General features: G+C 47.1%; 30 non-coding genes across 30 annotated transcripts; all 30 read right to left on the reverse strand.

Annotated features, from left to right (window-relative positions):
• Positions 1–3,504: 3,504 nt before the first annotated feature.
• On the reverse strand, positions 3,505–3,619 carry LOC144392036 (U5 spliceosomal RNA). The gene has a single exon (XR_013455424.1). It is a non-coding gene; the product is annotated as a U5 spliceosomal RNA (small nuclear RNA).
• A 349-nt stretch (positions 3,620–3,968) lies between these two features.
• LOC144392270 (U1 spliceosomal RNA) lies at positions 3,969–4,132 on the reverse strand. The gene has a single exon (XR_013455657.1). It is a non-coding gene; the product is annotated as a U1 spliceosomal RNA (small nuclear RNA).
• A 276-nt stretch (positions 4,133–4,408) lies between these two features.
• Positions 4,409–4,599, reverse strand: LOC144392448 (U2 spliceosomal RNA). Its single transcript, XR_013455835.1, has one exon. It is a non-coding gene; the product is annotated as a U2 spliceosomal RNA (small nuclear RNA).
• A 601-nt stretch (positions 4,600–5,200) lies between these two features.
• LOC144392037 (U5 spliceosomal RNA) lies at positions 5,201–5,315 on the reverse strand. Its single transcript, XR_013455425.1, has one exon. It is a non-coding gene; the product is annotated as a U5 spliceosomal RNA (small nuclear RNA).
• A 349-nt stretch (positions 5,316–5,664) lies between these two features.
• Positions 5,665–5,828, reverse strand: LOC144392271 (U1 spliceosomal RNA). Its single transcript, XR_013455658.1, has one exon. It is a non-coding gene; the product is annotated as a U1 spliceosomal RNA (small nuclear RNA).
• Positions 5,829–6,104: 276 nt separating this feature from the next.
• On the reverse strand, positions 6,105–6,295 carry LOC144392311 (U2 spliceosomal RNA). Its single transcript, XR_013455698.1, has one exon. It is a non-coding gene; the product is annotated as a U2 spliceosomal RNA (small nuclear RNA).
• A 589-nt stretch (positions 6,296–6,884) lies between these two features.
• Positions 6,885–7,048, reverse strand: LOC144392545 (U1 spliceosomal RNA). The gene has a single exon (XR_013455929.1). It is a non-coding gene; the product is annotated as a U1 spliceosomal RNA (small nuclear RNA).
• Positions 7,049–7,324: 276 nt separating this feature from the next.
• Positions 7,325–7,515, reverse strand: LOC144392312 (U2 spliceosomal RNA). Its single transcript, XR_013455699.1, has one exon. It is a non-coding gene; the product is annotated as a U2 spliceosomal RNA (small nuclear RNA).
• Positions 7,516–8,255: 740 nt separating this feature from the next.
• On the reverse strand, positions 8,256–8,419 carry LOC144392555 (U1 spliceosomal RNA). The gene has a single exon (XR_013455939.1). It is a non-coding gene; the product is annotated as a U1 spliceosomal RNA (small nuclear RNA).
• A 276-nt stretch (positions 8,420–8,695) lies between these two features.
• Positions 8,696–8,886, reverse strand: LOC144392470 (U2 spliceosomal RNA). The gene has a single exon (XR_013455857.1). It is a non-coding gene; the product is annotated as a U2 spliceosomal RNA (small nuclear RNA).
• Positions 8,887–9,488: 602 nt separating this feature from the next.
• On the reverse strand, positions 9,489–9,603 carry LOC144392552 (U5 spliceosomal RNA). Its single transcript, XR_013455935.1, has one exon. It is a non-coding gene; the product is annotated as a U5 spliceosomal RNA (small nuclear RNA).
• Positions 9,604–10,045: 442 nt separating this feature from the next.
• Positions 10,046–10,209, reverse strand: LOC144392568 (U1 spliceosomal RNA). Its single transcript, XR_013455952.1, has one exon. It is a non-coding gene; the product is annotated as a U1 spliceosomal RNA (small nuclear RNA).
• Positions 10,210–10,485: 276 nt separating this feature from the next.
• LOC144392449 (U2 spliceosomal RNA) lies at positions 10,486–10,676 on the reverse strand. Its single transcript, XR_013455836.1, has one exon. It is a non-coding gene; the product is annotated as a U2 spliceosomal RNA (small nuclear RNA).
• A 1,935-nt stretch (positions 10,677–12,611) lies between these two features.
• Positions 12,612–12,726, reverse strand: LOC144392038 (U5 spliceosomal RNA). The gene has a single exon (XR_013455426.1). It is a non-coding gene; the product is annotated as a U5 spliceosomal RNA (small nuclear RNA).
• A 349-nt stretch (positions 12,727–13,075) lies between these two features.
• On the reverse strand, positions 13,076–13,239 carry LOC144392273 (U1 spliceosomal RNA). The gene has a single exon (XR_013455659.1). It is a non-coding gene; the product is annotated as a U1 spliceosomal RNA (small nuclear RNA).
• Positions 13,240–13,515: 276 nt separating this feature from the next.
• LOC144392451 (U2 spliceosomal RNA) lies at positions 13,516–13,706 on the reverse strand. Its single transcript, XR_013455838.1, has one exon. It is a non-coding gene; the product is annotated as a U2 spliceosomal RNA (small nuclear RNA).
• A 601-nt stretch (positions 13,707–14,307) lies between these two features.
• Positions 14,308–14,422, reverse strand: LOC144392039 (U5 spliceosomal RNA). The gene has a single exon (XR_013455427.1). It is a non-coding gene; the product is annotated as a U5 spliceosomal RNA (small nuclear RNA).
• Positions 14,423–14,771: 349 nt separating this feature from the next.
• Positions 14,772–14,935, reverse strand: LOC144392275 (U1 spliceosomal RNA). The gene has a single exon (XR_013455661.1). It is a non-coding gene; the product is annotated as a U1 spliceosomal RNA (small nuclear RNA).
• Positions 14,936–15,211: 276 nt separating this feature from the next.
• On the reverse strand, positions 15,212–15,402 carry LOC144392313 (U2 spliceosomal RNA). The gene has a single exon (XR_013455700.1). It is a non-coding gene; the product is annotated as a U2 spliceosomal RNA (small nuclear RNA).
• Positions 15,403–15,991: 589 nt separating this feature from the next.
• LOC144392581 (U1 spliceosomal RNA) lies at positions 15,992–16,155 on the reverse strand. Its single transcript, XR_013455964.1, has one exon. It is a non-coding gene; the product is annotated as a U1 spliceosomal RNA (small nuclear RNA).
• A 276-nt stretch (positions 16,156–16,431) lies between these two features.
• LOC144392314 (U2 spliceosomal RNA) lies at positions 16,432–16,622 on the reverse strand. Its single transcript, XR_013455701.1, has one exon. It is a non-coding gene; the product is annotated as a U2 spliceosomal RNA (small nuclear RNA).
• Positions 16,623–17,362: 740 nt separating this feature from the next.
• On the reverse strand, positions 17,363–17,526 carry LOC144392593 (U1 spliceosomal RNA). The gene has a single exon (XR_013455976.1). It is a non-coding gene; the product is annotated as a U1 spliceosomal RNA (small nuclear RNA).
• Positions 17,527–17,802: 276 nt separating this feature from the next.
• LOC144392471 (U2 spliceosomal RNA) lies at positions 17,803–17,993 on the reverse strand. The gene has a single exon (XR_013455858.1). It is a non-coding gene; the product is annotated as a U2 spliceosomal RNA (small nuclear RNA).
• Positions 17,994–18,595: 602 nt separating this feature from the next.
• LOC144392553 (U5 spliceosomal RNA) lies at positions 18,596–18,710 on the reverse strand. The gene has a single exon (XR_013455937.1). It is a non-coding gene; the product is annotated as a U5 spliceosomal RNA (small nuclear RNA).
• A 442-nt stretch (positions 18,711–19,152) lies between these two features.
• On the reverse strand, positions 19,153–19,316 carry LOC144392605 (U1 spliceosomal RNA). The gene has a single exon (XR_013455988.1). It is a non-coding gene; the product is annotated as a U1 spliceosomal RNA (small nuclear RNA).
• A 276-nt stretch (positions 19,317–19,592) lies between these two features.
• LOC144392452 (U2 spliceosomal RNA) lies at positions 19,593–19,783 on the reverse strand. The gene has a single exon (XR_013455839.1). It is a non-coding gene; the product is annotated as a U2 spliceosomal RNA (small nuclear RNA).
• Positions 19,784–21,718: 1,935 nt separating this feature from the next.
• LOC144392040 (U5 spliceosomal RNA) lies at positions 21,719–21,833 on the reverse strand. The gene has a single exon (XR_013455428.1). It is a non-coding gene; the product is annotated as a U5 spliceosomal RNA (small nuclear RNA).
• A 349-nt stretch (positions 21,834–22,182) lies between these two features.
• LOC144392276 (U1 spliceosomal RNA) lies at positions 22,183–22,346 on the reverse strand. The gene has a single exon (XR_013455662.1). It is a non-coding gene; the product is annotated as a U1 spliceosomal RNA (small nuclear RNA).
• A 276-nt stretch (positions 22,347–22,622) lies between these two features.
• Positions 22,623–22,813, reverse strand: LOC144392453 (U2 spliceosomal RNA). The gene has a single exon (XR_013455841.1). It is a non-coding gene; the product is annotated as a U2 spliceosomal RNA (small nuclear RNA).
• A 601-nt stretch (positions 22,814–23,414) lies between these two features.
• Positions 23,415–23,529, reverse strand: LOC144392554 (U5 spliceosomal RNA). Its single transcript, XR_013455938.1, has one exon. It is a non-coding gene; the product is annotated as a U5 spliceosomal RNA (small nuclear RNA).
• Positions 23,530–23,683: the final 154 nt, after the last annotated feature.

The following is a 23,683-nucleotide window of genomic DNA, read 5'->3' on the forward strand; positions in this document are numbered from 1 at the left end:
CACCACTTCTAAAAAATCCTTCCCCAGGATCCCCCAGAACGCCGCATAAAATTCTTTTGGTAACCCATCAATCCCCGGCACCTTTCCCCCTCCCAAACCTTTCATAGCTCCCTCCAACTCTGCGAGACCCACCGGGCGTTCTAGGGCCTCCACCACTTCCCTTGGCACCCTAGCCTCAAGCCCCTTCAAAAAACCTCCTTCCTCCGGTTCTTCCACCTCTTGTGGCCCCATGGCGTCCCCAAAAAAATTGGAGGCAACCCCAACCATCCCCTCCGGATCTGAGACAAGGTCACCATCCTTCCCCCGTAGCCCCGGAATGCACGCTCTTGCCCGGGCAGCCCTCACCTGTTTAAAAAACATGGGCGAACAGGTCTCTGCTACATTGATGGATTCCCTCCCACATCTCCTCAGTAACCCATCAGCTTTTCCTTTAAAGTATAGGCCCAAATTCTCCCTCACCTCCCTCTCCCTCTGCTTATCCCTTCTTTCCCCCTTGTTCTCCGCCTCCATCATAGCCTGCAGCTCCCTTTGGAGCCTCCTAAACCCCCCCTTCTCCTCCCTCGCTCGTTGTGAACAATATCCCACAGTCAACTCCCTGGCGTTTACCTTCACATATTCCCACCACTCCACAATATTGTCAAAAAAAGGCTTCAGTGAGACCCACCCTTCATAGTGTAAAGTGAAGGCTCTACGGAAAGCCTCCTCCTCCAAAACCCCACAATTCAACTTCCAGTAACCCCTTCCAAAAATTGGGGCCGCCACCGAAAAGGCCACCTCAAGTTGGTTGTGGTCTGAGAACCACACTGGTCCCACAACGGCCCTCCGTACAGCAGCCACAGCAGGCACAAAAACAAAATCAATCCGACTACGGGAACCCCGTGTATTCGACCAAGTGGTGCCCTCCCTTGCCGGCTCGACTGCCCTGTACCCATCCTTCAGCATGAAAGCCTGCACCACCTCTTCCAAATACGGCCGACTGAAATCCCCTGTCCCCTCCAAAGAGACGTTGAAATCCCCCCCTAGAACCACCACCTTATTCGTGACACACACCTCCTTAAGTGCAATAAAAAGGGCCTTACGTCCTTTCGGCTCCGCTGGTGCATACACATTGATAAATCTAAAGAAAACCCCCCCTCCATAATGCATCCACCACCAGTACCCTCCCCTGCACTACTGAGAAGCTGTCCCGGACCTGGAAATCTTTATTTCCAAACAGGATTCCCACCCCTGAGGAGTGTACCCCCCCTACTCCCCATCTCGACTCACCCTTGAGCCAGCCCTCCGAAAACTCCCTGACATCCCCACCATCCTTTAGATGCACTTCCTGCAGAAAGCAAACATGTAGGGGCGTCTGTAACAGGTATTGGAAAACACTCGCCCTTTTCACAATATTTCTCATACCCCTGACATTTATGGTCACCACTGAAAACAAGGCCATTCAATACTTCACAAATGTGCCCCCCCCCCTTTACCCTCTGTCCCATGGTTGCTCGCTGTTGGCAAGCAACCATCTTCCAGTTGATCATTGTTGGCAACATATTCCTGCAGTACCGGGCTTTGAGAAACGTCCTGGGGCGGCTCCCTCCGCGGAGTCCCCCCGGTTTTCTCCATTCCTGCACCACCCGATGAAATCTCCACAGAAGCCTGTTGGCTCCTACCCTCCGACTCGGATCCTGGGGGTTCCCGGCTCTCCCCCATCGCACGGCCGTCTGCCAGCTTCTTCTTCCTCCTTCTCGACCTGTGCACCTGTGGTCCAGCCTCGGTTGCTTCTGCCGAAGACTCAGCCTGCTCACCCCTGGATGAACTGCTCCTCTTCCTGACCCCCTGGATTGTCTCTTTCCTGGTGTCCTCCTCCTCCGAGCTGATCACACAGTCTGCCCAGGACCCCACCAGTGGCAGAGAGTCTCCCAGGCTCACAACCACTTGTGTGTCCATCCGCTCCTCCGTTTCGTTTGCGCCGATGTGGTCAGTCGCAGACTCGTCCCGTGCAGCAGCCCTTCCCTCCTCTCCAGAGAGCGACTGTAGTGCCTCCTCCAACGGGGTGAGGACAGAGACCTCCCCCTGCACTGCTACCTCTGCGTAGCTACGGGTTGTAGTTGTGCAGTCGCGGACAATGTGCCCCTCTCCTCCGCATCCATGGCACGTCTTTGGGGCCCCACACGTGGCCACGCTGTGTCCCCTTCCACCACAGTTCCGGCATCGCCCTTCGGTGCAGTCCGTCGCCATGTGCCCAAAGCTGCGGCATTGCCTGCAGAAACTGGGCTGGCCGGAGTAAAAGAGGAAACCCCTGTCCTCATCAATGCTGAAGTAGGCTGGAGGATGCCGCAGCCCACCGCCTCCGCCGGGGTTGTCCTCGAGGAGAACTTTGAATTGTCTCCGCCCTGACCAGATGCCGAAACTGTCCCTCAGGTATCTCACCGCCGACTCCACCTTCCCATACCTCGACAACCAGGATATGACCGTCTCGTCCCCCACGTATGGGTTGTACATGTGGACCGTCACAATCTTCAAGTTCCTCTTGCAAAGAGCCTCCACCCGAAACTTTGAAAAGGGCTCTTCTTCCGCCTTTTCCCTCGCTGTCTCCATCACTCTCTCATACACTGCTTGGCTGTGTAGAGTCAGGTCAAAACCACCTCCTGCTGCATTCCACTGCAGGCAGTATACGTGGGCGGGGTCAATCTTCAGTGCTCCCACCACGACCGTACGCACGAACCATTCCCTCTTCCCATGTTTCTCATCTTCTTTAACCTTCCAAGTGAATCGCCCGAGTTCCTAAGTCCTGCAGACATGATAGCCTGTGTGAGGACGGGACTCCAGCAACTTTATCCACCAAGCTCCATACACCGCACAGCTTTAGCAACAACCACTACACTTGATCTTAGCCAAAAGGCCGAGAAGCGATAACACCAAACTGTTTGTTTGCAGACCCAACGTACCAGCACATATCTCAATTGTCGCGGTGCGGTTCTTTCAACTGGGCGTAGCAGTCGCTTGCTACTTAACAACCCACTCCCCACGCTGCCCCCGTCCTCAAAAAAGCTAAAATCATTGATTTGTTTACAAGCAAAAGTGTAAACTCCTGCTGAAATCTGGTTGATTTCACTGTTCTTTCAGACACTAGAGACTCCAGTGATGATTAATCACTGTAAAGTCCTGCTGAAAATCTTGTTGATTTCACAATGGATTCAGACAGAGATTTGAGACTTGCTGCAAGGCTCCACTAGTGACTCCAGTGATGATTCCTGCTGAAAATCTTGTTGATTTCACAATGAATTCAGACAGTGATTTGCTGATTTGAGACGTGCTCCACCGGAGACTCCAGTAAAGTGACCATTAATCCCTGTAAAATCCTGCTGAAATCTGGTTGATTTCACTTTGGATTCAGACAGTGATTTGAGACTTGCTGCACTAGTGACTCCAGTGATAAGTAAACACAACTTTGTTTGTGCTCCATTGTCAGGAGCCTCTGTCCAACTACTTTTCTTTTCACACAAGTACATGAGGCTCAGCCAATTGGCAGAGCCTGCCAAAAATATGGTCAACTCATTGTTGTTCCTCTCCACGGAAGTCTTTAGTAAAAGGCAAAAGACTTATGCGTATTGAAGAGAAACCAAAGTCAGTTGCGGAATCAGGTGACAGGCAGCCTTATATCCCAGTCGCAACAGTGATCCCTCTTGTGGTTGGGACTGGTTGAGCTGCGGTTGTCCAATGCCAAACCCATTCCCCAGCACCAGCCATCAAAAACTCATTGATTTGTTTACAAGCAAAAGTGTAAAGTCCTGCTGAAATGTGCTTGATTTCACTTTGGATTCAGACAGTGATTTGCTGATTTGAGACGTGCTCCACCGGAGACTCCAGTGCAGTGGTGATTAATCCGTGTAAAATCCTGCTGAAATGTGGTTGATTTCACTAGGGATTCAGACAGTGATGAATAAACGGGACACCTGGTTTTTCTTTGACTTCAATATCAGGGGAGAGCGCGAACGCAGTCCCACACTACCACAAATTATGCAGTCGAGATTCCCACATTTGGGGAATTCGCAGTGGTCAGCACAGTCGCAGTGCAATGACTGAGCCTCGCCCTGGGTGAACCACCTTCTTGATCATGGTATCTCCCCTGCCAGGTAAGTATGAGTTGGTGGTGACAGAGGCAGGGACGGTATTCCCAGTCACAGCATTTGTGGTGACGGTTCGCAGATGGCACCGTCCTCACAGACCGGTGAAGTTAAAATCAGTGATTTGAGACTTGCAAAACAAAGGCACTATTGATGAGTAAGCATAAGTCACTTGCCAAAAGCCTCAGTCTTAAAAACTATGTGGAGGTGAGACTTGTTTTACTCAAAGCAGAAATCATTTCCAACACCACACCACTGATTCAGGTTACCATTTCTTTTATTTTCCACAATTTAAAGGGTGCACCGTTCCCGGAGGTGCTGCAATACCGGGTCGATGCTTGGAGTGAACGGAGCAAGCCCCCTTTTCATCTCCCAGAGCTAAAAATCGGCTTAATATGTAGTCCTCGTATAGAGGACATATCAGATATTAAACTGATAAGAACAGATACTACACTTGATCTTAGCCAAAAGGCCGAGAAGCGATAACACCAAACTGTTTGTTTGCAGACCCAACGTACCAGCACATATCTCAATTGTCGCGGTGCGGTTCTTTCAACTGGGCGTAGCAGTCGCTTGCTACTTAACAACCCACTCCCCACGCTGCCCCCGTCCTCAAAAAAGCTAAAATCATTGATTTGTTTACAAGCAAAAGTGTAAACTCCTGCTGAAATCTGGTTGATTTCACTGTTGTTTCAGACACTAGAGACTCCAGTGATGATTAATCACTGTAAAGTCCTGCTGAAATGTGGTTGATTTCACTAGGGATTCAGACAGAGATTTGAGACTTGCTGCAAGGCTCCACTAGTGACTCGAGTGATGATTCCTGCTGAAAATCTTGTTGATTTCACAATGAATTCAGACAGTGATTTGCTGATTTGAGACGTGCTCCACCGGAGACTCCAGTAAAGTGACCATTAATCCCTGTAAAATCCTGCTGAAATCTGGTTGATTTCACTTTGGATTCAGACAGTGATTTGAGACTTGCTGCACTAGTGACTCCAGTGATAAGTAAACACAACTTTGTTTGTGCTCCATTGTCAGGAGCCTCTGTCCAACTACTTTTCTTTTCACACAAGTACATGAGGCTCAGCCAATTGGCAGAGCCTGCCAAAAATATGGTCAACTCATTGTTGTTCCTCTCCACGGAAGTCTTTAGTAAAAGGCAAAAGACTTATGCGTATTGAAGAGAAACCAAAGTCAGTTGCGGAATCAGGTGACAGGCAGCCTTATATCCCAGTCGCAACAGTGATCCCTCTTGTGGTTGGGACTGGTTGAGCTGCGGTTGTCCAATGCCAAACCCATTCCCCAGCACCAGCCATCAAAAACTCATTGATTTGTTTACAAGCAAAAGTGTAAAGTCCTGCTGAAATGTGCTTGATTTCACTTTGGATTCAGACAGTGATTTGCTGATTTGAGACGTGCTCCACCGGAGACTCCAGTGCAGTGGTGATTAATCCGTGTAAAATCCTGCTGAAATGTGGTTGATTTCACTAGGGATTCAGACAGTGATGAATAAACGGGACACCTGGTTTTTCTTTGACTTCAATATCAGGGGAGAGCGCGAACGCAGTCCCACACTACCACAAATTATGCAGTCGAGATTCCCACATTTGGGGAATTCGCAGTGGTCAGCACAGTCGCAGTGCAATGACTGAGCCTCGCCCTGGGTGAACCACCTTCTTGATCATGGTATCTCCCCTGCCAGGTAAGTATGAGTTGGTGGTGACAGAGGCAGGGACGGTATTCCCAGTCACAGCATTTGTGGTGACGGTTCGCAGATGGCACCGTCCTCACAGATCGGTGAAGTTAAAATCAGTGATTTGAGACTTGCAAAACAAAGGCACTATTGATGAGTAAGCATAAGTCACTTGCCAAAAGCCTCAGTCTTAAAAACTATGTGGAGGTGAGACTTGTTTTACTCAAAGCAGAAATCATTTCCAACACCACACCACTGATTCAGGTTACCATTTCTTTTATTTTCCACAATTTAAAGGGTGCACCGTTCCCGGAGGTGCTGCAATACCGGGTCGATGCTTGGAGTGAACGGAGCAAGCCCCTTTTTCATCTCCCAGAGCTAAAAATCGGCTTAATATGTAGTCCTCGTATAGAGGACATATCAGATATTAAACTGATAAGAACAGATACTACACTTGATCTTAGCCAAAAGGCCGAGAAGCGATAACACCAAACTGTTTGTTTGCAGACCCAACGTACCAGCACATATCTCAATTGTCGCGGTGCGGTTCTTTCAACTGGGCGTAGCAGTCGCTTGCTACTTAACAACCCACTCCCCACGCTGCCCCCGTCCTCAAAAAAGCTAAAATCATTGATTTGTTTACAAGCAAAAGTGTAAACTCCTGCTGAAATCTGGTTGATTTCACTGTTGTTTCAGACACTAGAGACTCCAGTGATGATTAATCACTGTAAAGTCCTGCTGAAAATCTTGTTGATTTCACAATGGATTCAGACAGGGATTTGAGACTTGCTGCAAGGCTCCACTAGTGACTCCAGTGATGATTAATCACTGTAAAGTCCTGCTGAAAATCTTGTTGATTTCACAATGGATTCAGACAGAGATTTGAGACTTGCTGCAAGGCTCCACTAGTGACTCCAGTGATGATTTCTGCTGAAAATCTTGTTGATTTCACAATGACTCCAGTGCAGTGGTGATTAATCCGTGTAAAATCCTGCTGAAATGTGGTTGATTTCACTAGGGATTCAGACAGTGATGATTAAACGGGACACCTGGTTTTTCTTTGACTTCAATATCAGGGGAGAGCGCGAACGCAGTCCCCCACTACCACAAATTATGCAGTCGAGATTCCCACATTTGGGGAATTCGCAGTGGTCAGCACAGTCGCAGTGCAATGACTGAGCCTCGCCCTGGGTGAACCACCTTCTTGATCATGGTATCTCCCCTGCCAGGTAAGTATGAGTTGGTGGTGACAGAGGCAGGGACGGTATTCCCAGTCACAGCATTTGTGGTGACGGTTCGCAGATGGCACCGTCCTCACAGATCGGTGAAGTTAAAATCAGTGATTTGAGACTTGCAAAACAAAGGCACTATTGATGAGTAAGCATAAGTCACTTGCCAAAAGCCTCAGTCTTAAAAACTATGTGGAGGTGAGACTTGTTTTACTCAAAGCAGAAATCATTTCCAACACCACACCACTGATTCAGGTTACCATTTCTTTTATTTTCCACAATTTAAAGGGTGCACCGTTCCCGGAGGTGCTGCAATACCGGGTCGATGCTTGGAGTGAACGGAGCAAGCCCCTTTTTCATCTCCCAGAGCTAAAAATCGGCTTAATATGTAGTCCTCGTATAGAGGACATATCAGATATTAAACTGATAAGAACAGATACTACACTTGATCTTAGCCAAAAGGCCGAGAAGCGATAACACCAAACTGTTTGTTTGCAGACCCAACGTACCAGCACATATCTCAATTGTCGCGGTGCGGTTCTTTCAACTGGGCGTAGCAGTCGCTTGCTACTTAACAACCCACTCCCCACGCTGCCCCCGTCCTCAAAAAAGCTAGAATCATTGATTTGTTTACAAGCAAAAGTGTAAACTCCTGCTGAAATCTGATTGATTTCACTGTTGTTTCAGACACTAGAGACTCCAGTGATGATTAATCACTGTAAAGTCCTGCTGAAAATCTTGTTGATTTCACAATGGATTCAGACAGAGATTTGAGACTTGCTGCAAGGCTCCACTAGTGACTCCAGTGATGATTCATCTCTGCAAAGTCCTGCTGAAAATCTTGTTGATTTCACAATGGATTCAGACAGAGATTTGAGACTTGCTGCAAGGCTCCACTAGTGACTCCAGTGATGATTCCTGCTGAAAATATTGTTGATTTCACAATGAATTCAGACAGTGATTTGCTGATTTGAGACGTGCTCCACCGGAGACTCCAGTAAAGTGACCATTAATCCCTGTAAAATCCTGCTGAAATCTGGTTGATTTCACTTTGGATTCAGACAGTGATTTGCTGATTGTAGACTCCCTCCACCGGAGACTCCAGTGCAGTGGTGATTAATCCGTGTAAAATCCTGCTGAAATGTGGTTGATTTCACTAGGGATTCAGACAGTGATGATTAAACGGGACACCTGGTTTTTCTTTGACTTCAATATCAGGGGAGAGCGCGAACGCAGTCCCCCACTACCACAAATTATGCAGTCGAGATTCCCACATTTGGGGAATTCGCAGTGGTCAGCACAGTCGCAGTGCAATGACTGAGCCTCGCCCTGGGTGAACCACCTTCTTGATCATGGTATCTCCCCTGCCAGGTAAGTATGAGTTGGTGGTGACAGAGGCAGGGACGGTATTCCCAGTCACAGCATTTGTGGTGACGGTTCGCAGATGGCACCGTCCTCACAGATCGGTGAAGTTAAAATCAGTGATTTGAGACTTGCAAAACAAAGGCACTATTGATGAGTAAGCATAAGTCACTTGCCAAAAGCCTCAGTCTTAAAAACTATGTGGAGGTGAGACTTGTTTTACTCAAAGCAGAAATCATTTCCAACACCACACCACTGATTCAGGTTACCATTTCTTTTATTTTCCACAATTTAAAGGGTGCACCGTTCCCGGAGGGGGTGCAATACCGGGTCGATGCTTGGAGTGAACGGAGCAAGCCCCTTTTTCATCTCCCAGAGCTAAAAATGGGCTAAATATGTAGTCCTCGTATAGAGGACATATCAGATATTAAACTGATAAGAACAGATACTACACTTGATCTTAGCCAAAAGGCCGAGAAGCGATAACACCAAACTGTTTGTTTGCAGACCCAACGTACCAGCACATATCTCAATTGTCGCGGTGCGGTTCTTTCAACTGGGCGTAGCAGTCGCTTGCTACTTAACAACCCACTCCCCACGCTGCCCCCGTCCTCAAAAAAGCTAAAATCATTGATTTGTTTACAAGCAAAAGTGTAAACTCCTGCTGAAATCTGGTTGATTTCACTGTTGTTTCAGACACTAGAGACTCCAGTGATGATTAATCACTGTAAAGTCCTGCTGAAAATCTTGTTGATTTCACAATGGATTCAGACAGAGATTTGAGACTTGCTGCAAGGCTCCACTAGTGACTCGAGTGATGATTCCTGCTGAAAATCTTGTTGATTTCACAATGAATTCAGACAGTGATTTGCTGATTTGAGACGTGCTCCACCGGAGACTCCAGTAAAGTGACCATTAATCCCTGTAAAATCCTGCTGAAATCTGGTTGATTTCACTTTGGATTCAGACAGTGATTTGAGACTTGCTGCACTAGTGACTCCAGTGATAAGTAAACACAACTTTGTTTGTGCTCCATTGTCAGGAGCCTCTGTCCAACTACTTTTCTTTTCACACAAGTACATGAGGCTCAGCCAATTGGCAGAGCCTGCCAAAAATATGGTCAACTCATTGTTGTTCCTCTCCACGGAAGTCTTTAGTAAAAGGCGAAAGACTTATGCGTATTGAAGAGAAACCAAAGTCAGTTGCGGAATCAGGTGGCAGGCAGCCTTATATCCCAGTCGCAACAGTGATCCCTCTTGTGGTTGGGACTGGTTGAGCTGCGGTTGTCCAATGCCAAACCCATTCCCCAGCACCAGCCATCAAAAACTCATTGATTTGTTTACAAGCAAAAGTGTAAAGTCCTGCTGAAATGTGCTTGATTTCACTTTGGATTCAGACAGTGATTTGCTGATTTGAGACGTGCTCCACTGGAGACTCCAGCGCAGTGATGATTAATGCTGAAATCTGGTTGATTTCACTTTGGATTCAGACAGTGATTTGCTGATTGTAGACTTCCTCCACTGGAGACTCCAGTGCAGTGGTGATTAATCCGTGTAAAATCCTGCTGAAATGTGGTTGATTTCACTAGGGATTCAGACAGTGATGAATAAACGGGACACCTGGTTTTTCTTTGACTTCAATATCAGGGGAGAGCGCGAACGCAGTCCCCCACTACCACAAATTATGCAGTCGAGATTCCCACATTTGGGGAATTCGCAGTGGTCAGCACAGTCGCAGTGCAATGACTGAGCCTCGCCCTGGGTGAACCACCTTCTTGATCATGGTATCTCCCCTGCCAGGTAAGTATGAGTTGGTGGTGACAGAGGCAGGGACGGTATTCCCAGTCACAGCATTTGTGGTGACGGTTCGCAGATGGCACCGTCCTCACAGACCGGTGAAGTTAAAATCAGTGATTTGAGACTTGCAAAACAAAGGCACTATTGATGAGTAAGCATAAGTCACTTGCCAAAAGCCTCAGTCTTAAAAACTATGTGGAGGTGAGACTTGTTTTACTCAAAGCAGAAATCATTTCCAACACCACACCACTGATTCAGGTTACCATTTCTTTTATTTTCCACAATTTAAAGGGTGCACCGTTCCCGGAGGTGCTGCAATACCGGGTCGATGCTTGGAGTGAACGGAGCAAGCCCCCTTTTCATCTCCCAGAGCTAAAAATCGGCTTAATATGTAGTCCTCGTATAGAGGACATATCAGATATTAAACTGATAAGAACAGATACTACACTTGATCTTAGCCAAAAGGCCGAGAAGCGATAACACCAAACTGTTTGTTTGCAGACCCAACGTACCAGCACATATCTCAATTGTCGCGGTGCGGTTCTTTCAACTGGGCGTAGCAGTCGCTTGCTACTTAACAACCCACTCCCCACGCTGCCCCCGTCCTCAAAAAAGCTAAAATCATTGATTTGTTTACAAGCAAAAGTGTAAACTCCTGCTGAAATCTGGTTGATTTCACTGTTGTTTCAGACACTAGAGACTCCAGTGATGATTAATCACTGTAAAGTCCTGCTGAAAATCTTGTTGATTTCACAATGGATTCAGACAGGGATTTGAGACTTGCTGCAAGGACCCCACCAGTGGCAGAGAGTCTCCCAGGCTCACAACCACTTGTGTGTCCATCCGCTCCTCCGTTTCGTTTGCGCCGATGTGGTCAGTCGCAGACTCGTCCCGTGCAGCAGCCCTTCCCTCCTCTCCAGAGAGCGACTGTAGTGCCTCCTCCAACGGGGTGAGGACAGAGACCTCCCCCTGCACTGCTACCTCTGCGTAGCTACGGGTTGTAGTTGTGCAGTCGCGGACAATGTGCCCCTCTCCTCCGCATCCATGGCACGTCTTTGGGGCCCCACACGTGGCCACGCTGTGTCCCCTTCCACCACAGTTCCGGCATCGCCCTTCGGTGCAGTCCGTCGCCATGTGCCCAAAGCTGCGGCATTGCCTGCAGAAACTGGGCTGGCCGGAGTAAAAGAGGAAACCCCTGTCCTCATCAATGCTGAAGTAGGCTGGAGGATGCCGCAGCCCACCGCCTCCGCCGGGGTTGTCCTCGAGGAGAACTTTGAATTGTCTCCGCCCTGACCAGATGCCGAAACTGTCCCTCAGGTATCTCACCGCCGACTCCACCTTCCCATACCTCGACAACCAGGATATGACCGTCTCGTCCCCCACGTATGGGTTGTACATGTGGACCGTCACAATCTTCAAGTTCCTCTTGCAAAGAGCCTCCACCCGAAACTTTGAAAAGGGCTCTTCTTCCGCCTTTTCCCTCGCTGTCTCCATCACTCTCTCATACACTGCTTGGCTGTGTAGAGTCAGGTCAAAACCACCTCCTGCTGCATTCCACTGCAGGCAGTATACGTGGGCGGGGTCAATCTTCAGCGCTCCCACCACGACCGTACGCACGAACCATTCCCTCTTCCCATGTTTCTCATCTTCTTTAACCTTCCAAGTGAATCGCACCGAGTTCCTAAGTCCTGCAGACATGATAGCCCGTGTGAGGACGGGACTCCAGCAACTTTATCCACCAAGCTCCATACACCGCACAGCTTTAGCAACAACCACTACACTTGATCTTAGCCAAAAGGCCGAGAAGCGATAACACCAAACTGTTTGTTTGCAGACCCAACGTACCAGCACATATCTCAATTGTCGCGGTGCGGTTCTTTCAACTGGGCGTAGCAGTCGCTTGCTACTTAACAACCCACTCCCCACGCTGCCCCCGTCCTCAAAAAAGCTAAAATCATTGATTTGTTTACAAGCAAAAGTGTAAACTCCTGCTGAAATCTGGTTGATTTCACTGTTCTTTCAGACACTAGAGACTCCAGTGATGATTAATCACTGTAAAGTCCTGCTGAAAATCTTGTTGATTTCACAATGGATTCAGACAGAGATTTGAGACTTGCTGCAAGGCTCCACTAGTGACTCCAGTGATGATTCCTGCTGAAAATCTTGTTGATTTCACAATGAATTCAGACAGTGATTTGCTGATTTGAGACGTGCTCCACCGGAGACTCCAGTAAAGTGACCATTAATCCCTGTAAAATCCTGCTGAAATCTGGTTGATTTCACTTTGGATTCAGACAGTGATTTGAGACTTGCTGCACTAGTGACTCCAGTGATAAGTAAACACAACTTTGTTTGTGCTCCATTGTCAGGAGCCTCTGTCCAACTACTTTTCTTTTCACACAAGTACATGAGGCTCAGCCAATTGGCAGAGCCTGCCAAAAATATGGTCAACTCATTGTTGTTCCTCTCCACGGAAGTCTTTAGTAAAAGGCAAAAGACTTATGCGTATTGAAGAGAAACCAAAGTCAGTTGCGGAATCAGGTGACAGGCAGCCTTATATCCCAGTCGCAACAGTGATCCCTCTTGTGGTTGGGACTGGTTGAGCTGCGGTTGTCCAATGCCAAACCCATTCCCCAGCACCAGCCATCAAAAACTCATTGATTTGTTTACAAGCAAAAGTGTAAAGTCCTGCTGAAATGTGCTTGATTTCACTTTGGATTCAGACAGTGATTTGCTGATTTGAGACGTGCTCCACCGGAGACTCCAGTGCAGTGGTGATTAATCCGTGTAAAATCCTGCTGAAATGTGGTTGATTTCACTAGGGATTCAGACAGTGATGAATAAACGGGACACCTGGTTTTTCTTTGACTTCAATATCAGGGGAGAGCGCGAACGCAGTCCCACACTACCACAAATTATGCAGTCGAGATTCCCACATTTGGGGAATTCGCAGTGGTCAGCACAGTCGCAGTGCAATGACTGAGCCTCGCCCTGGGTGAACCACCTTCTTGATCATGGTATCTCCCCTGCCAGGTAAGTATGAGTTGGTGGTGACAGAGGCAGGGACGGTATTCCCAGTCACAGCATTTGTGGTGACGGTTCGCAGATGGCACCGTCCTCACAGACCGGTGAAGTTAAAATCAGTGATTTGAGACTTGCAAAACAAAGGCACTATTGATGAGTAAGCATAAGTCACTTGCCAAAAGCCTCAGTCTTAAAAACTATGTGGAGGTGAGACTTGTTTTACTCAAAGCAGAAATCATTTCCAACACCACACCACTGATTCAGGTTACCATTTCTTTTATTTTCCACAATTTAAAGGGTGCACCGTTCCCGGAGGTGCTGCAATACCGGGTCGATGCTTGGAGTGAACGGAGCAAGCCCCCTTTTCATCTCCCAGAGCTAAAAATCGGCTTAATATGTAGTCCTCGTATAGAGGACATATCAGATATTAAACTGATAAGAACAGATACTACACTTGATCTTAGCCAAAAGGCCGAGAAGCGATAACACCAAACTGTTTGTTTGCAGACCCAACGTACCAGCACATATCTCAATTGTCGCGGTGCGGTTCTTTCAACTGGGCGTAGCAGTCGCTTGCTACTTAACAACCCACTCCCCACGCTGCCCCCGTCCTCAAAAAAGCTAAAATCATTGATTTGTTTACAAGCAAAAGTGTAAACTCCTGCTGAAATCTGGTTGATTTCACTGTTGTTTCAGACACTAGAGACTCCAGTGATGATTAATCACTGTAAAGTCCTGCTGAAATGTGGTTGATTTCACTAGGGATTCAGACAGAGATTTGAGACTTGCTGCAAGGCTCCACTAGTGACTCGAGTGATGATTCCTGCTGAAAATCTTGTTGATTTCACAATGAATTCAGACAGTGATTTGCTGATTTGAGACGTGCTCCACCGGAGACTCCAGTAAAGTGACCATTAATCCCTGTAAAATCCTGCTGAAATCTGGTTGATTTCACTTTGGATTCAGACAGTGATTTGAGACTTGCTGCACTAGTGACTCCAGTGATAAGTAAACACAACTTTGTTTGTGCTCCATTGTCAGGAGCCTCTGTCCAACTACTTTTCTTTTCACACAAGTACATGAGGCTCAGCCAATTGGCAGAGCCTGCCAAAAATATGGTCAACTCATTGTTGTTCCTCTCCACGGAAGTCTTTAGTAAAAGGCAAAAGACTTATGCGTATTGAAGAGAAACCAAAGTCAGTTGCGGAATCAGGTGACAGGCAGCCTTATATCCCAGTCGCAACAGTGATCCCTCTTGTGGTTGGGACTGGTTGAGCTGCGGTTGTCCAATGCCAAACCCATTCCCCAGCACCAGCCATCAAAAACTCATTGATTTGTTTACAAGCAAAAGTGTAAAGTCCTGCTGAAATGTGCTTGATTTCACTTTGGATTCAGACAGTGATTTGCTGATTTGAGACGTGCTCCACCGGAGACTCCAGTGCAGTGGTGATTAATCCGTGTAAAATCCTGCTGAAATGTGGTTGATTTCACTAGGGATTCAGACAGTGATGAATAAACGGGACACCTGGTTTTTCTTTGACTTCAATATCAGGGGAGAGCGCGAACGCAGTCCCACACTACCACAAATTATGCAGTCGAGATTCCCACATTTGGGGAATTCGCAGTGGTCAGCACAGTCGCAGTGCAATGACTGAGCCTCGCCCTGGGTGAACCACCTTCTTGATCATGGTATCTCCCCTGCCAGGTAAGTATGAGTTGGTGGTGACAGAGGCAGGGACGGTATTCCCAGTCACAGCATTTGTGGTGACGGTTCGCAGATGGCACCGTCCTCACAGATCGGTGAAGTTAAAATCAGTGATTTGAGACTTGCAAAACAAAGGCACTATTGATGAGTAAGCATAAGTCACTTGCCAAAAGCCTCAGTCTTAAAAACTATGTGGAGGTGAGACTTGTTTTACTCAAAGCAGAAATCATTTCCAACACCACACCACTGATTCAGGTTACCATTTCTTTTATTTTCCACAATTTAAAGGGTGCACCGTTCCCGGAGGTGCTGCAATACCGGGTCGATGCTTGGAGTGAACGGAGCAAGCCCCTTTTTCATCTCCCAGAGCTAAAAATCGGCTTAATATGTAGTCCTCGTATAGAGGACATATCAGATATTAAACTGATAAGAACAGATACTACACTTGATCTTAGCCAAAAGGCCGAGAAGCGATAACACCAAACTGTTTGTTTGCAGACCCAACGTACCAGCACATATCTCAATTGTCGCGGTGCGGTTCTTTCAACTGGGCGTAGCAGTCGCTTGCTACTTAACAACCCACTCCCCACGCTGCCCCCGTCCTCAAAAAAGCTAAAATCATTGATTTGTTTACAAGCAAAAGTGTAAACTCCTGCTGAAATCTGGTTGATTTCACTGTTGTTTCAGACACTAGAGACTCCAGTGATGATTAATCACTGTAAAGTCCTGCTGAAAATCTTGTTGATTTCACAATGGATTCAGACAGGGATTTGAGACTTGCTGCAAGGCTCCACTAGTGACTCCAGTGATGATTAATCACTGTAAAGTCCTGCTGAAAATCTTGTTGATTTCACAATGGATTCAGACAGAGATTTGAGACTTGCTGCAAGGCTCCACTAGTGACTCCAGTGATGATTTCTGCTGAAAATCTTGTTGATTTCACAATGACTCCAGTGCAGTGGTGATTAATCCGTGTAAAATCCTGCTGAAATGTGGTTGATTTCACTAGGGATTCAGACAGTGATGATTAAACGGGACACCTGGTTTTTCTTTGACTTCAATATCAGGGGAGAGCGCGAACGCAGTCCCCCACTACCACAAATTATGCAGTCGAGATTCCCACATTTGGGGAATTCGCAGTGGTCAGCACAGTCGCAGTGCAATGACTGAGCCTCGCCCTGGGTGAACCACCTTCTTGATCATGGTATCTCCCCTGCCAGGTAAGTATGAGTTGGTGGTGACAGAGGCAGGGACGGTATTCCCAGTCACAGCATTTGTGGTGACGGTTCGCAGATGGCACCGTCCTCACAGATCGGTGAAGTTAAAATCAGTGATTTGAGACTTGCAAAACAAAGGCACTATTGATGAGTAAGCATAAGTCACTTGCCAAAAGCCTCAGTCTTAAAAACTATGTGGAGGTGAGACTTGTTTTACTCAAAGCAGAAATCATTTCCAACACCACACCACTGATTCAGGTTACCATTTCTTTTATTTTCCACAATTTAAAGGGTGCACCGTTCCCGGAGGTGCTGCAATACCGGGTCGATGCTTGGAGTGAACGGAGCAAGCCCCTTTTTCATCTCCCAGAGCTAAAAATCGGCTTAATATGTAGTCCTCGTATAGAGGACATATCAGATATTAAACTGATAAGAACAGATACTACACTTGATCTTAGCCAAAAGGCCGAGAAGCGATAACACCAAACTGTTTGTTTGCAGACCCAACGTACCAGCACATATCTCAATTGTCGCGGTGCGGTTCTTTCAACTGGGCGTAGCAGTCGCTTGCTACTTAACAACCCACTCCCCACGCTGCCCCCGTCCTCAAAAAAGCTAGAATCATTGATTTGTTTACAAGCAAAAGTGTAAACTCCTGCTGAAATCTGATTGATTTCACTGTTGTTTCAGACACTAGAGACTCCAGTGATGATTAATCACTGTAAAGTCCTGCTGAAAATCTTGTTGATTTCACAATGGATTCAGACAGAGATTTGAGACTTGCTGCAAGGCTCCACTAGTGACTCCAGTGATGATTCATCTCTGCAAAGTCCTGCTGAAAATCTTGTTGATTTCACAATGGATTCAGACAGAGATTTGAGACTTGCTGCAAGGCTCCACTAGTGACTCCAGTGATGATTCCTGCTGAAAATATTGTTGATTTCACAATGAATTCAGACAGTGATTTGCTGATTTGAGACGTGCTCCACCGGAGACTCCAGTAAAGTGACCATTAATCCCTGTAAAATCCTGCTGAAATCTGGTTGATTTCACTTTGGATTCAGACAGTGATTTGCTGATTGTAGACTCCCTCCACCGGAGACTCCAGTGCAGTGGTGATTAATCCGTGTAAAATCCTGCTGAAATGTGGTTGATTTCACTAGGGATTCAGACAGTGATGATTAAACGGGACACCTGGTTTTTCTTTGACTTCAATATCAGGGGAGAGCGCGAACGCAGTCCCCCACTACCACAAATTATGCAGTCGAGATTCCCACATTTGGGGAATTCGCAGTGGTCAGCACAGTCGCAGTGCAATGACTGAGCCTCGCCCTGGGTGAACCACCTTCTTGATCATGGTATCTCCCCTGCCAGGTAAGTATGAGTTGGTGGTGACAGAGGCAGGGACGGTATTCCCAGTCACAGCATTTGTGGTGACGGTTCGCAGATGGCACCGTCCTCACAGATCGGTGAAGTTAAAATCAGTGATTTGAGACTTGCAAAACAAAGGCACTATTGATGAGTAAGCATAAGTCACTTGCCAAAAGCCTCAGTCTTAAAAACTATGTGGAGGTGAGACTTGTTTTACTCAAAGCAGAAATCATTTCCAACACCACACCACTGATTCAGGTTACCATTTCTTTTATTTTCCACAATTTAAAGGGTGCACCGTTCCCGGAGGGGGTGCAATACCGGGTCGATGCTTGGAGTGAACGGAGCAAGCCCCTTTTTCATCTCCCAGAGCTAAAAATGGGCTAAATATGTAGTCCTCGTATAGAGGACATATCAGATATTAAACTGATAAGAACAGATACTACACTTGATCTTAGCCAAAAGGCCGAGAAGCGATAACACCAAACTGTTTGTTTGCAGACCCAACGTACCAGCACATATCTCAATTGTCGCGGTGCGGTTCTTTCAACTGGGCGTAGCAGTCGCTTGCTACTTAACAACCCACTCCCCACGCTGCCCCCGTCCTCAAAAAAGCTAAAATCATTGATTTGTTTACAAGCAAAAGTGTAAACTCCTGCTGAAATCTGGTTGATTTCACTGTTGTTTCAGACACTAGAGACTCCAGTGATGATTAATCACTGTAAAGTCCTGCTGAAAATCTTGTTGATTTCACAATGGATTCAGACAGAGATTTGAGACTTGCTGCAAGGCTCCACTAGTGACTCGAGTGATGATTCCTGCTGAAAATCTTGTTGATTTCACAATGAATTCAGACAGTGATTTGCTGATTTGAGACGTGCTCCACCGGAGACTCCAGTAAAGTGACCATTAATCCCTGTAAAATCCTGCTGAAATCTGGTTGATTTCACTTTGGATTCAGACAGTGATTTGAGACTTGCTGCACTAGTGACTCCAGTGATAAGTAAACACAACTTTGTTTGTGCTCCATTGTCAGGAGCCTCTGTCCAACTACTTTTCTTTTCACACAAGTACATGAGGCTCAGCCAATTGGCAGAGCCTGCCAAAAATATGGTCAACTCATTGTTGTTCCTCTCCACGGAAGTCTTTAGTAAAAGGCGAAAGACTTATGCGTATTGAAGAGAAACCAAAGTCAGTTGCGGAATCAGGTGGCAGGCAGCCTTATATCCCAGTCGCAACAGTGATCCCTCTTGTGGTTGGGACTGGTTGAGCTGCGGTTGTCCAATGCCAAACCCATTCCCCAGCACCAGCCATCAAAAACTCATTGATTTGTTTACAAGCAAAAGTGTAAAGTCCTGCTGAAATGTGCTTGATTTCACTTTGGATTCAGACAGTGATTTGCTGATTTGAGACGTGCTCCACTGGAGACTCCAGCGCAGTGATGATTAATGCTGAAATCTGGTTGATTTCACTTTGGATTCAGACAGTGATTTGCTGATTGTAGACTTCCTCCACTGGAGACTCCAGTGCAGTGGTGATTAATCCGTGTAAAATCCTGCTGAAATGTGGTTGATTTCACTAGGGATTCAGACAGTGATGAATAAACGGGACACCTGGTTTTTCTTTGACTTCAATATCAGGGGAGAGCGCGAACGCAGTCCCCCACTACCACAAATTATGCAGTCGAGATTCCCACATTTGGGGAATTCGCAGTGGTCAGCACAGTCGCAGTGCAATGACTGAGCCTCGCCCTGGGTGAACCACCTTCTTGATCATGGTATCTCCCCTGCCAGGTAAGTATGAGTTGGTGGTGACAGAGGCAGGGACGGTATTCCCAGTCACAGCATTTGTGGTGACGGTTCGCAGATGGCACCGTCCTCACAGACCGGTGAAGTTAAAATCAGTGATTTGAGACTTGCAAAACAAAGGCACTATTGATGAGTAAGCATAAGTCACTTGCCAAAAGCCTCAGTCTTAAAAACTATGTGGAGGTGAGACTTGTTTTACTCAAAGCAGAAATCATTTCCAACACCACACCACTGATTCAGGTTACCATTTCTTTTATTTTCCACAATTTAAAGGGTGCACCGTTCCCGGAGGTGCTGCAATACCGGGTCGATGCTTGGAGTGAACGGAGCAAGCCCCCTTTTCATCTCCCAGAGCTAAAAATCGGCTTAATATGTAGTCCTCGTATAGAGGACATATCAGATATTAAACTGATAAGAACAGATACTACACTTGATCTTAGCCAAAAGGCCGAGAAGCGATAACACCAAACTGTTTGTTTGCAGACCCAACGTACCAGCACATATCTCAATTGTCGCGGTGCGGTTCTTTCAACTGGGCGTAGCAGTCGCTTGCTACTTAACAACCCACTCCCCACGCTGCCCCCGTCCTCAAAAAAGCTAAAATCATTGATTTGTTTACAAGCAAAAGTGTAAACTCCTGCTGAAATCTGGTTGATTTCACTGTTGTTTCAGACACTAGAGACTCCAGTGATGATTAATCACTGTAAAGTCCTGCTGAAAATCTTGTTGATTTCACAATGGATTCAGACAGGGATTTGAGACTTGCTGCAAGGACCCCACCAGTGGCAGAGAGTCTCCCAGGCTCACAACCACTTGTGTGTCCATCCGCTCCTCCGTTTCGTTTGCGCCGATGTGGTCAGTCGCAGACTCGTCCCGTGCAGCAGCCCTTCCCTCCTCTCCAGAGAGCGACTGTAGTGCCTCCTCCAACGGGGTGAGGACAGAGACCTCCCCCTGCACTGCTACCTCTGCGTAGCTACGGGTTGTAGTTGTGCAGTCGCGGACAATGTGCCCCTCTCCTCCGCATCCATGGCACGTCTTTGGGGCCCCACACGTGGCCACGCTGTGTCCCCTTCCACCACAGTTCCGGCATCGCCCTTCGGTGCAGTCCGTCGCCATGTGCCCAAAGCTGCGGCATTGCCTGCAGAAACTGGGCTGGCCGGAGTAAAAGAGGAAACCCCTGTCCTCATCAATGCTGAAGTAGGCTGGAGGATGCCGCAGCCCACCGCCTCCGCCGGGGTTGTCCTCGAGGAGAACTTTGAATTGTCTCCGCCCTGACCAGATGCCGAAACTGTCCCTCAGGTATCTCACCGCCGACTCCACCTTCCCATACCTCGACAACCAGGATATGACCGTCTCGTCCCCCACGTATGGGTTGTACATGTGGACCGTCACAATCTTCAAGTTCCTCTTGCAAAGAGCCTCCACCCGAAACTTTGAAAAGGGCTCTTCTTCCGCCTTTTCCCTCGCTGTCTCCATCACTCTCTCATACACTGCTTGGCTGTGTAGAGTCAGGTCAAAACCACCTCCTGCTGCATTCCACTGCAGGCAGTATACGTGGGCGGGGTCAATCTTCAGCGCTCCCACCACGACCGTACGCACGAACCATTCCCTCTTCCCATGTTTCTCATCTTCTTTAACCTTCCAAGTGAATCGCACCGAGTTCCTAAGTCCTGCAGACATGATAGCCCGTGTGAGGACGGGACTCCAGCAACTTTATCCACCAAGCTCCATACACCGCACAGCTTTAGCAACAACCACTACACTTGATCTTAGCCAAAAGGCCGAGAAGCGATAACACCAAACTGTTTGTTTGCAGACCCAACGTACCAGCACATATCTCAATTGTCGCGGTGCGGTTCTTTCAACTGGGCGTAGCAGTCGCTTGCTACTTAACAACCCACTCCCCACGCTGCCCCCGTCCTCAAAAAAGCTAAAATCATTGATTTGTTTACAAGCAAAAGTGTAAACTCCTGCTGAAATCTGGTTGATTTCACTGTTCTTTCAGACACTAGAGACTCCAGTGATGATTAATCACTGTAAAGTCCTGCTGAAAATCTTGTTGATTTCACAATGGATTCAGACAGAGATTTGAGACTTGCTGCAAGGCTCCACTAGTGACTCCAGTGATGATTCCTGCTGAAAATCTTGTTGATTTCACAATGAATTCAGACAGTGATTTGCTGATTTGAGACGTGCTCCACCGGAGACTCCAGTAAAGTGACCATTAATCCCTGTAAAATCCTGCTGAAATCTGGTTGATTTCACTTTGGATTCAGACAGTGATTTGAGACTTGCTGCACTAGTGACTCCAGTGATAAGTAAACACAACTTTGTTTGTGCTCCATTGTCAGGAGCCTCTGTCCAACTACTTTTCTTTTCACACAAGTACATGAGGCTCAGCCAATTGGCAGAGCCTGCCAAAAATATGGTCAACTCATTGTTGTTCCTCTCCACGGAAGTCTTTAGTAAAAGGCAAAAGACTTATGCGTATTGAAGAGAAACCAAAGTCAGTTGCGGAATCAGGTGACAGGCAGCCTTATATCCCAGTCGCAACAGTGATCCCTCTTGTGGTTGGGACTGGTTGAGCTGCGGTTGTCCAATGCCAAACCCATTCCCCAGCACCAGCCATCAAAAACTCATTGATTTGTTTACAAGCAAAAGTGTAAAGTCCTGCTGAAATGTGCTTGATTTCACTTTGGATTCAGACAGTGATTTGCTGATTTGAGACGTGCTCCACCGGAGACTCCAGTGCAGTGGTGATTAATCCGTGTAAAATCCTGCTGAAATGTGGTTGATTTCACTAGGGATTCAGACAGTGATGAATAAACGGGACACCTGGTTTTTCTTTGACTTCAATATCAGGGGAGAGCGCGAACGCAGTCCCACACTACCACAAATTATGCAGTCGAGATTCCCACATTTGGGGAATTCGCAGTGGTCAGCACAGTCGCAGTGCAATGACTGAGCCTCGCCCTGGGTGAACCACCTTCTTGATCATGGTATCTCCCCTGCCAGGTAAGTATGAGTTGGTGGTGACAGAGGCAGGGACGGTATTCCCAGTCACAGCATTTGTGGTGACGGTTCGCAGATGGCACCGTCCTCACAGACCGGTGAAGTTAAAATCAGTGATTTGAGACTTGCAAAACAAAGGCACTATTGATGAGTAAGCATAAGTCACTTGCCAAAAGCCTCAGTCTTAAAAACTATGTGGAGGTGAGACTTGTTTTACTCAAAGCAGAAATCATTTCCAACACCACACCACTGATTCAGGTTACCATTTCTTTTATTTTCCACAATTTAAAGGGTGCACCGTTCCCGGAGGTGCTGCAATACCGGGTCGATGCTTGGAGTGAACGGAGCAAGCCCCCTTTTCATCTCCCAGAGCTAAAAATCGGCTTAATATGTAGTCCTCGTATAGAGGACATATCAGATATTAAACTGATAAGAACAGATACTACACTTGATCTTAGCCAAAAGGCCGAGAAGCGATAACACCAAACTGTTTGTTTGCAGACCCAACGTACCAGCACATATCTCAATTGTCGCGGTGCGGTTCTTTCAACTGGGCGTAGCAGTCGCTTGCTACTTAACAACCCACTCCCCACGCTGCCCCCGTCCTCAAAAAAGCTAAAATCATTGATTTGTTTACAAGCAAAAGTGTAAACTCCTGCTGAAATCTGGTTGATTTCACTGTTGTTTCAGACACTAGAGACTCCAGTGATGATTAATCACTGTAAAGTCCTGCTGAAATGTGGTTGATTTCACTAGGGATTCAGACAGAGATTTGAGACTTGCTGCAAGGCTCCACTAGTGACTCGAGTGATGATTCCTGCTGAAAATCTTGTTGATTTCACAATGAATTCAGACAGTGATTTGCTGATTTGAGACGTGCTCCACCGGAGACTCCAGTAAAGTGACCATTAATCCCTGTAAAATCCTGCTGAAATCTGGTTGATTTCACTTTGGATTCAGACAGTGATTTGAGACTTGCTGCACTAGTGACTCCAGTGATAAGTAAACACAACTTTGTTTGTGCTCCATTGTCAGGAGCCTCTGTCCAACTACTTTTCTTTTCACACAAGTACATGAGGCTCAGCCAATTGGCAGAGCCTGCCAAAAATATGGTCAACTCATTGTTGTTCCTCTCCACGGAAGTCTTTAGTAAAAGGCGAAAGACTTATGCGTATTGAAGAGAAACCAAAGTCAGTTGCGGAATCAGGTGGCAGGCAGCCTTATATCCCAGTCGCAACAGTGATCCCTCTTGTGGTTGGGACTGGTTGAGCTGCGGTTGTCCAATGCCAAACCCATTCCCCAGCACCAGCCATCAAAAACTCATTGATTTGTTTACAAGCAAAAGTGT

The sequence above is a fragment of the Gasterosteus aculeatus genome, unplaced genomic scaffold (genome assembly GCF_964276395.1).
Source record: "Gasterosteus aculeatus unplaced genomic scaffold, fGasAcu3.hap1.1 HAP1_SCAFFOLD_23, whole genome shotgun sequence".
NCBI classification, from domain to species: domain Eukaryota; kingdom Metazoa; phylum Chordata; class Actinopteri; order Perciformes; family Gasterosteidae; genus Gasterosteus; species Gasterosteus aculeatus.